Raw genomic sequence first — 14086 nt, 5'->3', positions numbered from 1 at the left:
ACACAAGGCTCCACAACCATACATCACAGACTGGGTGTCCGGGGAACTTCTTTTACTCTTCCTCACATCAGGCGTGGGTTCCTTAATTTGCTCTCCACTGATGTCACAAAGCAGTCTTTACCCCGGCGTGTGGAAGAGACCGAGGTGAAACAGCCAGTATTTGTGCCTTCCACCTAGCAGTCAGTATTCACCTAATGGCTAGTATTTGTGCCTAGAAGAAGACAGAGCCAACCCTGCAGTTGGGAGAAGTCCAGGAAGTGCTCCAGCCTGGGGCCACCAGATAAATTACAGAGTTAGGTGAGGACTCACCCGCCAGCTGGGCTCCCGACCCCCAGACTCCAATTAGAGGGCAGGTGGGCTCCCGTGGGTGGAGCCCCAGAACAGAACTGCCGGAAGAACGCTGGCTAAACAGGAGGAGTCCCTGCTCACTAACGTTAACGCCACAGGATTGTTTAATTGCCAGGATTTCCTAGTCCGTTTTAAAATAGGTTTGTTTAAATGAACATAAACCAGATTTAAGACAACTTTTCCTGAGCACTGTGCATAAGCTAAAGAGAGATTCACTTGCAAAGCAAGAGGAAAAGGGGGACAGGGAGGAGAACCAAAATCTACCCCCTGGAGGTACCCCCAAGAAGCATGGCTTTTTGGTTTTGTTTTTTGCTTATGTTATTACCCAACCAAAGGAGGGCAGCATTAAGAAAAATCACAACTTCTTCCTGTTACCCTCTCAGCATTCAGCACACGGCTCCTCCCTCATGACTATAACAAGATGTAACCCACTGCTGGCAATAGAATGAACGACTGCAGTCTACCTAGAAGAACTACTAAAACTACCTAAGTCTATGATCTATCCTGAGTTCATTTTTTTTTAACCTGGTGTAACCTCAGAATCAAGGTCCCCCTTTTTCCGTATGGATACCAAATTGTTCTAGCATCACTTGTTGAAGAGCCAATCCAGTGAATGAGTCTGCCCCTTTGGTCAAAATCTGTTGACCGTGTATTTGTGGGCCCATTTCTGGGCTCTCTAGCCTGCTCCAGGGATCTAATATGCATGCCCTTCCAGGATGCCACACTGTCTTTTATTTATGTCGTTTTATAGTACATCTTTAAATTCCATAGCATAAGCCCTCCAACTATGTTTTTCCCCCCAAATTGTTTTGGCTACTCTGAGTCCTCTGCATTCCCATGCAAATTTTATTATCAGTTTGTTGATGTCTTAATAAAAAAATTGTTTTAAATAGCCTTCAGGGACTTTGAGATTGCATCGAACCTTTAGGTCACTTTAAGGAGAGGATACCTTAATGTTAAGTCTTCCAGTCCATCAACAGGGTACCTGGGGGAGGTGGGTATAGCTCAGTGGTAAAGTGCATGCTTAGCATGCATGAGGTCCTGGGCTCAATCCCCAGGTCCTCCACTAACAAATAAAGAAAGAAATAAACCTAATAACCTACCAGCCCCCCAAAAAAAGCCAAAGAAAAAAGAAAAAAAAAAAAGAAACAGGGTACTTGTCTCCATTTACCTGAGGGCCCACTAGAATTAAACAAAGCTATAAAATCTAGAGCTATTCAATATCACTAATTATCAGAGAAATGCAAATCAAAACTACAATGAGGTATCACCTCACACCAGTCAGAATGGCCGTCATTCAAAAATCCACAAATGACAAATGCTGGAGAGGCTGTGGAGAAAGGGGAACCCTCCTACACTGCTGGTGGGAATGCAGTTTGGTGCAGCCACTATGGAAAACAGTGTGGAGATTCCTCAAAAGACTAGGAATAGACTTACCACATGACCCAGGAATCCCACTCCTGGGCTTGTATCCAGAAGGAAATCTACTTCAGGATGACACCTGCACCCCAATGTTCATAGCAGCACTATTTACAATAGCCAAAACATGGAAACAGACTAAATGTCCATCCATCAACAGGTGACTGGATAAAGAAGATGTGGTATATTTATACAATGGAATACTACTCAGCCATAAAAACCGACAACATAATGCCATTTGCAGCAACATGGATGCTCCTGGAGAATGTCATTCTAAGTGAAGTAAGCCAGAAAGAGAAAGAAAAATACCATATGAGATCGCTCATATGTGGAATCTAAAAAACAAAAACAAAAACAAACAAACAAACAAAAACAAAGCGTAAATACAGGACAGAAATAGACTCACAGACAGAGAATACAGACTTGTGGTTACCGGGGGGTGGAGGGTGGGAAGGGATAGACTGGGATTTCAAAATTGTAGAATAGACTACACTGTATAGCACAGGGAAATATACACAAAATGTTATGATAACTCACAGAGAAAAAAATGTGACAATGAGTGTGTATATGTCCATGAATGACTGAAAAATTGTGCTGAACACTGGAATTTGACACAACATTGTAAAATGATTATAAATCAATAAAAAATGTTAAAAAAAAAAATCTAGAGCTATTATCTTATATGTCCAGAAAGAAACGACAGTTGGAGAACGGAAAATCTCTGAAAACTTACAACTTTACCCAGTTCCCTCAGGAGCTCTACATGCAGTACATTACACTGATGGATAAATAAAGGCTCAAAAATGCAATTATCCAAAAACACACCAATGTGGAACCAAAACCCAGGTATGCTCTTCCCCATTTCGGATTCTCCAGGCTTAGATACAGCTGGCTGAAAACTAATCATCAAAGGGAGGTTTGTCGAGAGAGTGCAACAGGGGAAGTGGTTCAAGACTCACTGAAGCATGGCCACCTGCTCTCAGAAGCACAGTGAGGCTTCCCGGGGCTTCCTTGTTCTCAGGCAAGCCCACCGGACAGGGGAGGAGAAGAAGGAACCGATAAAAGATGACAATAAATTCAGAGCAGGACAAAGCCCTCCTAGAGAAAGGCCCCTGCTGGAGAAGAGCCAGGAGAGGACACGGGCAGGGCGCACTTCGGGAGCTCCGCGGAGTGCAGCCAAGGGTACCCGCACGGCCACCAGGATGCCAGGGAATTTCCAAGGAGGGAAAAGCTAAGGAGGAGGGCAGGTGCTGTGATCTTTTCACTTCACAGAAAGAAAATCACTTGTCTAAGGAGCTTTACAAGCTGGTGGCAGTGAGTCAATCCACTCATCACTTAAGGAGTCTCTCGACGTATAAAAGCACATTTGGGTTAAGTAGGCAAGTCAGTGCTACAAGGCGCAGTAAGTAGAGAGGATTCAAGCTCCAAGGAGAATGAGCACAAACCACACCAAGATAGATGGGGAAGTGCCTGGGGATCCCAGGTGCCCGGCATGGCTAGTTCAGATCTTAGTGCTGCAGACACAAAACTTAGGGGCAAGTCCTAGGAGGGGCAGCCTGTTTGTTCATTCCAAGTGGGTGATTTTTATTCTCTATATTTTTCTACGTATCACAAATTATCCACAGAAAACATACGACTTCTGAAATTTGAATACATAAAACTTTAAAAATGGCTACCGAGGGAGTTTGCTTAATACTCCATCACAGCGGAGCCCCAAACTGGCCACACGAACCCAGGCAATCAGAGTGGCCAGACCATGAGGTATGAAGCACCTGGCCTTGGAAGACTGTGCAGCCAATAGCATGGTATCTGAAAACACAGCAAACAGAGCTGCCAAGTAAAAACCTTCCAGGCTTCACAAAATTGTTTTCCTCCAACCCCTCTCTAGGCTTTGTGGTACCTAAAATGGAAGCATTAGCTTCACAGTTGTCACCAAGTACCCAAGAGGAAGGAAGGGAGGCAGAGGTGACAGGAAGGCCGAAGTCCAAGACGGTTTATCACCCGGCCTCTCTATTTCATGCTGACTCGCACTTCTGCAAGGGGCCATTCTAACAGCTGGCCTGTGTGTTCGTGCTTCCAAATTCCATCTCCAAGCCAGGATCCCGAGCCACAGAGCACATCCCTCTCCCCTGTCTTCCAGCTGGGCCGGAAGTCAAGCAACAGAGGACACAACACCCGTCTTTGTGGACCAATAGAGTTGTGATAACCAACAGTGGAGTCCAGAGCGCAGTGAAGTCCTTTCTGAAATTCATCATATCGGAAGAGTCCAGCTATCACAGGCCCAGCGCTCCTGGCAACAAACCTGATGCCCAGAGCCTGGAATGCCTCGTCCAAGGTCACCCACCCGCTGGCAGCACAGGCTTGCCATCCTGGCTGACCCCTCCCCACTGCTTTGCCCATTACTTCACAGGGACCGCCCTCCTCCTTAGAAACTTCAAAGCCTAAAAACTCTTTTACGGCCTCCGAAGAGGAAGCCAGCAGTTCAAGCATTGGTTTTCGGCAACTCCATGTTTTAAAGGCACTTAAGAAAATTTGTCAAATTTAGAAAAGTCAAGCTACCATGTCTTTTCCAAGAAAAACAGGGTCTGTCTTTAAAAGAAATTAAGAAGGAAGGAGGCAGCCTCGTCAAGGGGAAGAGACCCCAAATTCTGTAAAGCTTCATTTAGCTGAGGAAAGTTGTGGCGATGCCTTCCAATTCATGCATTAGACCGTCATATTCTTCAAGGCAGAGCCACCTGTCACCAGGCCTCCCACTGGGCCCATCAGAGACCCAGGACAAACAGAGCAATCAAGACCACAAAGCCATGCACAAGCCATGCTGTCTGCATCCCCTTGATCCTACTGTGTTGTTAATTGGTTTTCAGTTAGTGTCTCAGTACTTGACCCTCCACAAACATGAGGCCCATTTGTTGGTTATTTACCTTGGAAATCATCCTCTCCAAAATTGGTTATAAGATTCATGAGGTTCTTCAAAATAGATCTTTAAAAATTATAAATACAGAAAGATCAAGCATAAAATCATTTACCACTTTAAAATCCTGCCAATTAAAGAAAAGACAACCACTTCCAAGGTCCACTCCCACCTGTGTGGACAGATGTGTCCCTCTCACTGGGTCTTGTCCTTCCCAAGGACAGCTTGCAGTCACCTCTGCAACTTAGATATCCTGCACCCCAGCACACAGCCTGACAATTCAGAGGGTGAGCAAACCATGAAAAGCTCTACCTAAGAATTAAGGTTTTCCCAGCGCAGTGCAAAGTAGAAGCTTCATTGTGGGAAGAGCCAATCAAAAAACTAAGGGTGGTATCCAGGCAGCCTCATGCAAGGGTGGGTCCTTCAGTACAGGCCTAGCAGGGCCGGAACTGACGGTATTTCTCAGCAGCCAGTCATGGATGTCCACCCCAGCCTTCCCCTTGGCCTCAGCCAAAGGCTTGTTTGACAAACACAGGCCAAGAGACACATGTGACTGGCTCAGGAGGAAGGGGGAACAAAAGGGACTTTGTATAGCCCTGAGGATGCCAAGAGATGGCCCAACCCACATCCTTCGGCCAAATGGAAGCAAGGAGCAGAGACAAATCTCCACCTTTTCTTAAACAATGCATGGAGGGAAGGCTTACCTCTCCCAGTCTCTCTCAGCCTTTTGAAAAAGGTCATTGGTCTGCACTCACTGGGATGGTCTCTACCATGCCCACAGCACACTGCACCTTTACACAGAATATTTCTAAGCTCCCCAATGCAAACAAAATGCCCTTTTCAGTGGCACTATCAGTGAGGAACAGAAGTGCTCTGGCAAGACTGCAAGCCCCCTCAGGTTACCAAATTCTGAACATCAAAATCATGCTGACATATGGACCATGGCAGGGCCTGCATGCTCAGGAAAGATGGCCAAGAACGGCCTGTGAGAACCGTCTTGAAACAATGCTATCTTTCTTCTGCATCTTTAACTGCTCAAGAAGGGTATGCATATTAAATAGCAGAGCAAAGTTACTCAATTGAGGCAAAAATTCCTTTCCCAACAGTGCTCCCTCAAAGAAGGAATTTTACATTGTGCCCAACTACAAGTGAGTCCTGATGGAGCTTTCACTGGCCACAGCAGAAATTCCAGGTCTTTCTCAGCCATTTCTAAGAATGTTTTATTTAACATAATCTTCTTCTCCTTGCCTTGTTTTAGGTTTGGCCTGCTCTGAGCCCAGCCGTGATTCAGCACCTCAAGTCCAAAGGCAAGTAGGACTGCCCCTGCCCCCTGCCCCACTGGATCCCAGTTTAATCCACAGCAAAGGTGTCCTTTTGTTTTGTGGTATGGAAGCCAGCCACAATGTGCCTCCCTATATACTGAGCACAGGTGAGACAATAAATATTTGGTTCCCCAATGTGGTCTGTGGAGCCATGTTGGCCGGGAAAGCCCTGTTGCACTCATTTTAGACATGAAAAAAACCACCAATGGCTACCATCCATTTGGACATTCATTCCTGTTACTCCCACCTGAACTGTAGTTTTGAAAGAATTTGAGAAAATGTTGAAGGAATGGCCAATTTCAGCAAAGTACACTTGATCACCTGCAGTTTTATACTTTTTTTCTCAATTTCAAACTATGTCTGCTTACAGGAAGCCTGGTTTCAAGTCATATCCAGGCCATTTCTCTATTCAGTATTTTGTAAGAAGTAAAAACAATGTCTCTGGGAGCAGAACGATCAGACTGCAAACATAAATGTAGGCCCAGAAAAAAAAAAAAAAACTCAATAAGTTATTCCTAGAATTTTCCATAAAGTCAGCATGGCATGTCTAATTCTGTCTTAACAGGTCCTAGGAACGAAAGTCCAACCCTCTGTCTTGCACTGGCCATTTAATCATCAGTGACTTAAGACTCCATTATATTCCATCAATAGACCTCTACTCTGTTGATAGTAACCTTTACACAGCTCTCTCCAGAGTCTATTAATTCCTTGAACATTTTTGCCAAATTTAACAATTTTCGATGCCCTCCACATACTCCCCCTACCCTTCCTAAAACGTAATGGATCAGTAATGAATATTTATCCATAAAAAGGACTAAACTTTAGAGGAGAAAAAAAATCCTCCTAGAAAGTAAGTTTTATGGAAAACATCACATCAGGTGTTGGGGATCATTTGACACCAGGATATACCCTGAATTCCTGTGAGGGCTATTCAGACACAGGTCAGACCCACGGCCACCCAGGCTCTCTAAGACAGAGCCACCAACACAGAAACACATTAAAAAATTTTTTTCATCTAGCAAATGAAAAGATTGTCCAACAGCCCAACACAACTGTCTGATGAAAGCAAGTCCCTCTTGCTTGAACTCAAAATTATTGACCATTGCATATGATTAATTCCAACAAACTTGCCAAGTGGCCCTTCTACCAGGGTAAGTAGCCACTAAGAAGGTGAGAAGGGACAGTGGGGGAACTGACCACTGAGCATGAGGGAGCTTAACAGACTCAAAGACTCAGCACTCAAACCTCACAAGAGGTTTGGGGACATGCTTTTGTGGGATTCAAACAGTTCTACTCAAATCACTCGCCCGTGTACAAAAGCAGCTGTAAAGCAACAATGATTTTGAATGATCAGGAAAAACATTGTTCTAGCACACTCCTTGAAACAAAGAAATACAAGAAATATTTAGACAGACTTCCAGAGTGTTTTAAACGAATTCAGTTCAAGAGCTTTGAAATGTAAGAACCTGTTACCTGAAAAGTCCCCGCGGTGTGAAATGCCACCCCACAGCGAGGGAGCTGGAGAAAAGAGGAGTGTTTGTTTGAGACAGCTTCCTGGTTTCACGTGCAGTACTTAACTCCTCACTGTCATTTTACTCAGTATCACTGCTTCTCGCTATCCCAGCTCCTTGGAAAGCCAAAGATGCCTTCAGTTCCCTCAACCATGCCGTGTTTGGGCACGAGCTTGTAAGAAATTTCAAACAGTTACTGAAGGTAAATGACCTCAAAGACACAGTCTTAAGATCATCTCAGGGCTGGGGGCAGTGGGTGATACTAGGGGCTGCTCCACTGTGCTGAAAAACTGCAAACCAAATCGTAAACCTACAAAAGAGAGATTAAGAAAATCAAGCGAGGTCAGAGAGACAAACCAGAGCATTTTACTTTAAAAAATATAAGTAAGAATTAGATTTTTGTTCTTAACAGGTATAAAATTCTAGACTTTAAATTTTTCAACTAAGATAGAAAGCTCAGGATGTCCTTAGTTTTCAAAAAGCAAGTAAAAGTCCACCAGGGCTGCGACATCAGCAAAGAGGGGACCAGATGCTGTGGAATTCAGAGAAGAATCCACAATCCCATCACCAAAAGAAGCACTGACACGGACACCAGGATGCATTCCTTTTTTACAATTTTCAACAATAAATATATCTTCTCAATTATGAGGCACTTAAGGTTATATTAAGCTGAATGTGGAGTCTCTTGGCATAAAAACCATCCTCAGGGGAAAAAATTCATATTATAATGAGGCTCTTGCTATTCCTCAGAGACCCGTGGCTAGCAGAGCTCTCGGTGGCTGCAATTTAAGGCCAGAGCTCTATAGAACCATTTTCAAAGGTCATCAACCCAAAGATACCGCTGGACCTGGAAACAGACTTCTCCCCATCTAAGGAAGCAGGAGCCATGAATTTACAGGAGGGCATGTTCCAGAAGGAGCTGAGAAAATCACCATGCTTACAAGTCACCGAGAGATGTTGTAAATGGCCATTCTAACCACCTAATTAAAGATCTGTCCATTTAGCCTAATTTTGTTTGACCTCCATTGATTTAATCTTCTTCAATCAAGTACCAAGATCTCCAACAGAAAATGAAGTGACCCTCACTCTCCATCCCCAGATATTTTGGGTAGGGAGTAATGGAGAAACACAAGTGCACCGGAATCATCCACACTCAGAGGTATACCAGGAGCCCTTCATCCTCGATGTCCCTCATTCACTCATTTCCCCAGTGAACTTTTACTGAATCCCTATACAACACATCAGGTATGCCCCAGATGCGGGCAATGCAGTTATGAATAAAACTAGGGCCTCATCCCATGGGTATCAGGAATGCTAACAAAAATTCCAACACACTGAGGCAAGTGCAGTAATAGACACTAGGGGAAAACCATAGCCCCAAGGAGGAGCAAATCACCTCCACCTAGGGGGAGGGAGACACAGCCAGAGGCTGCTTCACGGCACAGGGAACAAAAGCAGGAATCACACAAGCAGAGCCCAAAGAATCCTCCTCCTTATTTGGCTACAGAACTCAGTTCATCTTACAGATTAAGTGTATTTAAATGAAATATTAGTATGCGTGTGTGAACAATGAAAGTCAAAGCAACTAAAAGTTAGTTACAATCCATAAAAGAGATGATTCGCATATTATCATTTTAAAAATTAGATTTATGCAAATCGTAAGCCAATCCTTAGGAGGGAGGGTACTGGTAAACTAAATACATAAATGTACAGAATCAGAGGGAGGATATAGCTCAGTGGTAGAGTGTGTGCTTATCATGCACAAGTTCCTGGGTTCAATCCTCAGTACCTCCATTAATTAAAAAAAAAAAGGTAAATAAATGTACAGAATCAATATTCCATTGCCAGGAACAATCAAGCACTGATCATCTCATATAACCATAGGGGACGAGGCTTCTCAAACCTTGACATGCACACAAACCACCTGGGACCTTGTTAAACAGCAGGTCCTGATGCTGGAAGCCGGGGCGGAGCCTGGGAGTTCGCATTTCTAATAAGCTCCCAGGTGATGCAGGAGCTGCTGGGCCCATGGCCCACTCTGGGCAGTGAGGGTGAGGAGGGCCAGTGGGCTCAGTCCTGATCCACCATCCTAGCCACAACACTAACTCCAATGCTCACCTGAACTCCAGCGAGACAGCATCTTAGGAGATGGGGTTCCCTGTAATTTCTTTCTAAGCTGTATAGGAGGTTCTCATGTGCAGCCAGACTTGTGATTTTTTGAGAAATTAGCCTCCTTGTATACCTCACCCCAGGAAATGGGTCACTTCTCTCCGTACACAGATAACGCCAGCAGCTGCGGAAGACCTCCATGGGGAGAGTGAGTCAGTTAGAGGACTCCCAGCTCAGCTGGCCAGACTGGTCAGCTCAACCCCGGCGATGCCTGGGAATCACAGCCTCCGCGGGCTGACATCTGTGGTGGAATCTATCTTGACCCTTTTCATCCACTGTAATTGCTTTCCAAAGCTAGTGCTTAGATCATTATCATCATCTGTTTAGCCTCATAAAACACACAAAAGAGGAAAAGGACTTTTTTTGGCCTAAAAATTATAGATAAGGGGTCATCCATGATGAAAGGCTGGAAAGAAGCCAAAAGGCAAACATGTAATTAACCATCCCAATGCCTCCGGGCTCCAATCTTGAAAAGGCTCCCCAGCCACCCCCGCCCTCACTGCAAAGTACAATTTTTGTTAATAAAAGGGATCAAGTGGAATGTGGTCCTTCGGGGTTTTCAAACACAAAATTGCTTCTGGAAAAAGGAAGAGTAATAATAGTTTACCCTCTCCAGGTGGAACAGGTGACAGAGCTGTCTTTGAAACACCAGCATTTCCTATTTCTCCATGGCCACTGTCTGTTTACCGAGGCGCCTCAAATTCTGTTCCATGTATTCAGCCTCTTGCTCCCAATTTCTACCAATCTCATTAAAAGCTGTAAGCCCTGATCCCCTTCTCACCCTTGCTTACCTTGGCAGAGGGCAGGAAATTTTTCAACTGGAAGGTCTCACTTTACCCCTAAACTTAGGAAAGCCTCCCATGGGAATGGCATTTCCAAGACTGGCTTCAATTTACAACTGCCAAGGTATGGAAGCAACCTAAGTGTCCATCAACAGATGACTGAATAAAGATGATTCCACACACACAATGGAATACTACTCAGCCTTTAAAAAGAATGAAATTTTGCCATTTGCAGCAACATGGATGGACTTGGAGGGCAAGTATGCTATGTGAAATAAGTCAGACAGAGAAAGACAAATACTGTACGCTATCACTTATATGTGAAATCTAAAAAATACAACAAACTAAAAAATAAAAAAAAGAATAAAAAAAAGAAGCAGATTCACAGGTAAAGAGAACAAACAAGTGTTTGGGGGAAAGGCAACACAGAAGTAGGGGGGAAAAGGGTTATATTGGGATTATATAAAACCATGTGTGTGAAGCTTGGGAAAATTGTAAAGACTATAGAATTTAAAGATTCTTTCATTCAACCTAAAAAAAGGGAAGAAGTTTTGCAGTCAGGGTAAACAAGCAGGGCCAGGTCCTGCTCCTCTCTAGTGAATGCTCTGGGGAGAAAGGGCCAAAGCTTCCTCAACTATATGTGCATCACATCACTCAAGGAAAAAAAAAAAAAAAAAAAAAAAAAGAAAAGGGGAAGCAGCAGCTTGTAATTCCAACCACGTGCCACATGGCATCATGTTCATCTCTCTATTCTTGGGTTCTAAGAGGGTAATTGTATAAAGAAATGAGTAACTAGATAAATGACTGGAAATAACAGGATGAGCAACATCCTGTCCTCCAGGACTTCCCTTTTCTAGCTGGGAGACAAGCCGGCAACACACAGTATAATTGCAAGTGCAGTGAAGGAGCTACAGGCTCAGAAGCTCCGAGTTGCAGCTAAGAGGTGGTGAAGCCTGCTTTTGGACTGAAGTCTTCCAATTCCACGTCGTGCGCTCTTCCTTTATTCCATGCTGCTTTCTTGGAAATAGATGTGAACAGTCTTACGGGAACAGGGTGGAGGGAGGGCTCAGCTGGGGGTGGGGTAACCAGGGCAGGCGTTGAGGGGGTGGGCAGCGTCTCAGGAAGGCTCAAAGGAGGAGCCTAGCTGCCTGTCGGGGGCCCGCATCACTTGCGCAGCTGTCTTTGAGTGAATCCGCTTAGAATCTATTCACCACTTACCAATATTGAATAAGCATGTCGAGGGTGGGGCAGTGGGGAGCGGGTAGGAGACAGGGCAATGTTTTTTCAAATCAATGTCTTTTTTCCTCTTCCTTTAAAAAAAATTTTTTTCCCCTATCTGCTAGGACTGGGAAGGAAGGGACAAAAGCCTAGGATATGCAAGAAATACGGATTTCTTTTTCCCAACAAAAAAAGAATATGCAGTGGGGACAGTCAGAAATTTCTGATAATTTTATCCTATCTGTGGAAGCATGACTCTCAAAGTGGAGAATCATCCAGAAAACCCCCCATGGGGCCTGAACCTCTGCCATGTAATGATTTTTCTTTCTTGAGGGAATAAAGGTTAACAAAGCGCAGCCTTTTTTCTAAATAAGGTCACATGGTCCTTTTGCTGTCAGATATCTGCTCTGAGAATTAACATGCACAAATCCCCTGCTTGAATGGACATCTCCCTAATCTACTTCTGGAGAGGCTCATGCTTTTGTTTAAAACCCCCAAGACCCTGCCAGCTGAGGTCCAGCCATAGGCAGAGGCTGTAATTAAATTTTGCCAAGAGCCCAGGACCTCAGCCTTGGGGAGAGTCAGCCCTGAGTGAAGGCTGCAGGGCCAGGGTGCCCCCTTGGCTGTGTGCACCCCAACTCCAAGGGAACACACCCGCTTAGGGGTCTCAGGACCCTTGGGATAACTGAAGAGGCTAAAAGCACTGAGGATAAAAGTGCATGTGATACCTACTGGCCCGTGTGCTGCCCTCTGGCCTCCTACCATTTGTCTTCCTGGGAATAAAGGAATCCTGGTATTGCCCCAACAGAGGGGGGCTGCATCCCTAATTTTGGCAGGTCTGAAAACAACCTTCCTCACCGGTATCCTCCCTTCTTACAGACTAGGGGGTTCAGTGCTGTTTCCCTACAGTAGACTTAGCCCAATTTGTGATGGACCAGCGTATTATGTGAAAGAGTAAAAGGGGCCTCGATGAGTAGATTCCGGAGACCTTTTGTAAGGCGAGCTTAGAACAGTCTCAAGCCTGACAATAACATGCTCCAATCTATCCTATGCTTATAAAAATAAAACCTACCAAGGGAGGGCGGGAAGACAGCACCTTACTGCACGATTACTAAGAGCCAGGCATGAGGATGGGCTCGTCACCTACATCGTCTTGTTCGGCTCCCTTCTCACAGCAATCCTACCAGGTGCGCAGGTGAGCAGCATTTTACAGCTGAGGAAACCTAAGCTCAGGTGCTTTCTAACTGGCCGGCACTCACATGGCGGTTAGATGGTGAGGCAACGCTGGAAACCCAGATCTATGTGACAGCCCTTCCGTTTCTGACACAATTTCAGATTCTCAGATGGAAGTTTACTGTCTGCTGAGTTATCAGCGCTGCAGCTGGCCAACAGCTGTTCAGGGACCAGACTTCCCAGATCATGATTTACACCAATTATCCGGCTCTCCACCTACTAAACTACAAACATCCTAACCCAGCATCCCGAAGAAGGCAGAAGGGAACACAAAGCAAATGCAATAGTAGTGTCCAGATTTCCAATCCTTCCACCCCTAACAGGAGGGCCACACCAACACTCCAAGTTCTCCAGGGTAACACGGCGAGAAGGTGGCCTGAGCATCGTCCTGGGCTATTACATTCTGTCTAAAGCCCAACCTCAGATCACCTCCCGAGGGTCATCAGAGACTAAGGAATTGACAAATTTCTCTGTGATTACGCAAATTTCACCGTAACAGAAGGCAATTATTTGGAATAGATCGATGCAAAATGAAATCTTATTTGCACATTTTCATTAATGAATTTCACAATTTGGAGGAATTTCGCAACTGAGAATTTCAAAATTTCTGGAAGCTATGGGGGAAAATGTTTTGGCAAAAAATTATGAAAGCAAAGTCACATCTTGAAGAATTTAATACTTTAAAAACAGAGGATATATCCAGATAGCAGGATTATGAGGGCGACTTTTATTTTTACTGATCTGAATTTTCTAACGTTTCTGTCATAGCACTTATTACTTGTACAGTAAATAAAAGTGGTAAGATGCATCTGAATAACTTAGCTTGCTCATAAAATGACAATGTGGTGGACATCTAGCCATTTACTGAAATATATACAAGCACACCAGAAATTGAGGGGGAAACACATTCCCCACCAACATGGCTTCCCTTATCCCCAGTTCTCAGAGGCCCGTAATTTGCTTATTTTCCCTTAAAATAAGGCTTCATCTGCCTTGAAGGGCATTCCTGAACAAGAACACAGGAAACACCCTCCACTGATGACAGAGACACCTCTTTCTAGCAGAAAGGAGAAGTGAGGCTCCCACTGTCATAAAGCTCCCAGCACTACAGAGTTAGAGCCAAGGGTGCTAATGAGCTCACAGTAATCCGACAGGCACGTAGAAGTCAGGCAG

The 14086-nt window shown here is 44.6% G+C and overlaps 1 protein-coding gene and 1 non-coding gene across 8 annotated transcripts in view; one reads left to right on the top strand and one right to left on the bottom strand.

Annotated features, from left to right (window-relative positions):
* Nucleotides 1-14086, bottom strand: part of TLN2 (talin 2) — a 395955-nt gene that overhangs the window by 298525 nt on the left and 83344 nt on the right. The gene's annotated exons all lie outside the window — the stretch shown is intronic.
* TRNAD-AUC (transfer RNA aspartic acid (anticodon AUC)) lies at nt 9233-9305 on the top strand. The gene has a single exon. It is a non-coding gene; the product is annotated as a tRNA-Asp (tRNA).

Source organism: Camelus bactrianus, chromosome 6, assembly GCF_048773025.1.
Source record: "Camelus bactrianus isolate YW-2024 breed Bactrian camel chromosome 6, ASM4877302v1, whole genome shotgun sequence".
Taxonomy (NCBI): Eukaryota; Metazoa; Chordata; class Mammalia; order Artiodactyla; family Camelidae; genus Camelus; species Camelus bactrianus.
Note: the sequence above shows the minus strand (reverse complement) of the source record. Positions and strands in the feature narration are given on the sequence as shown.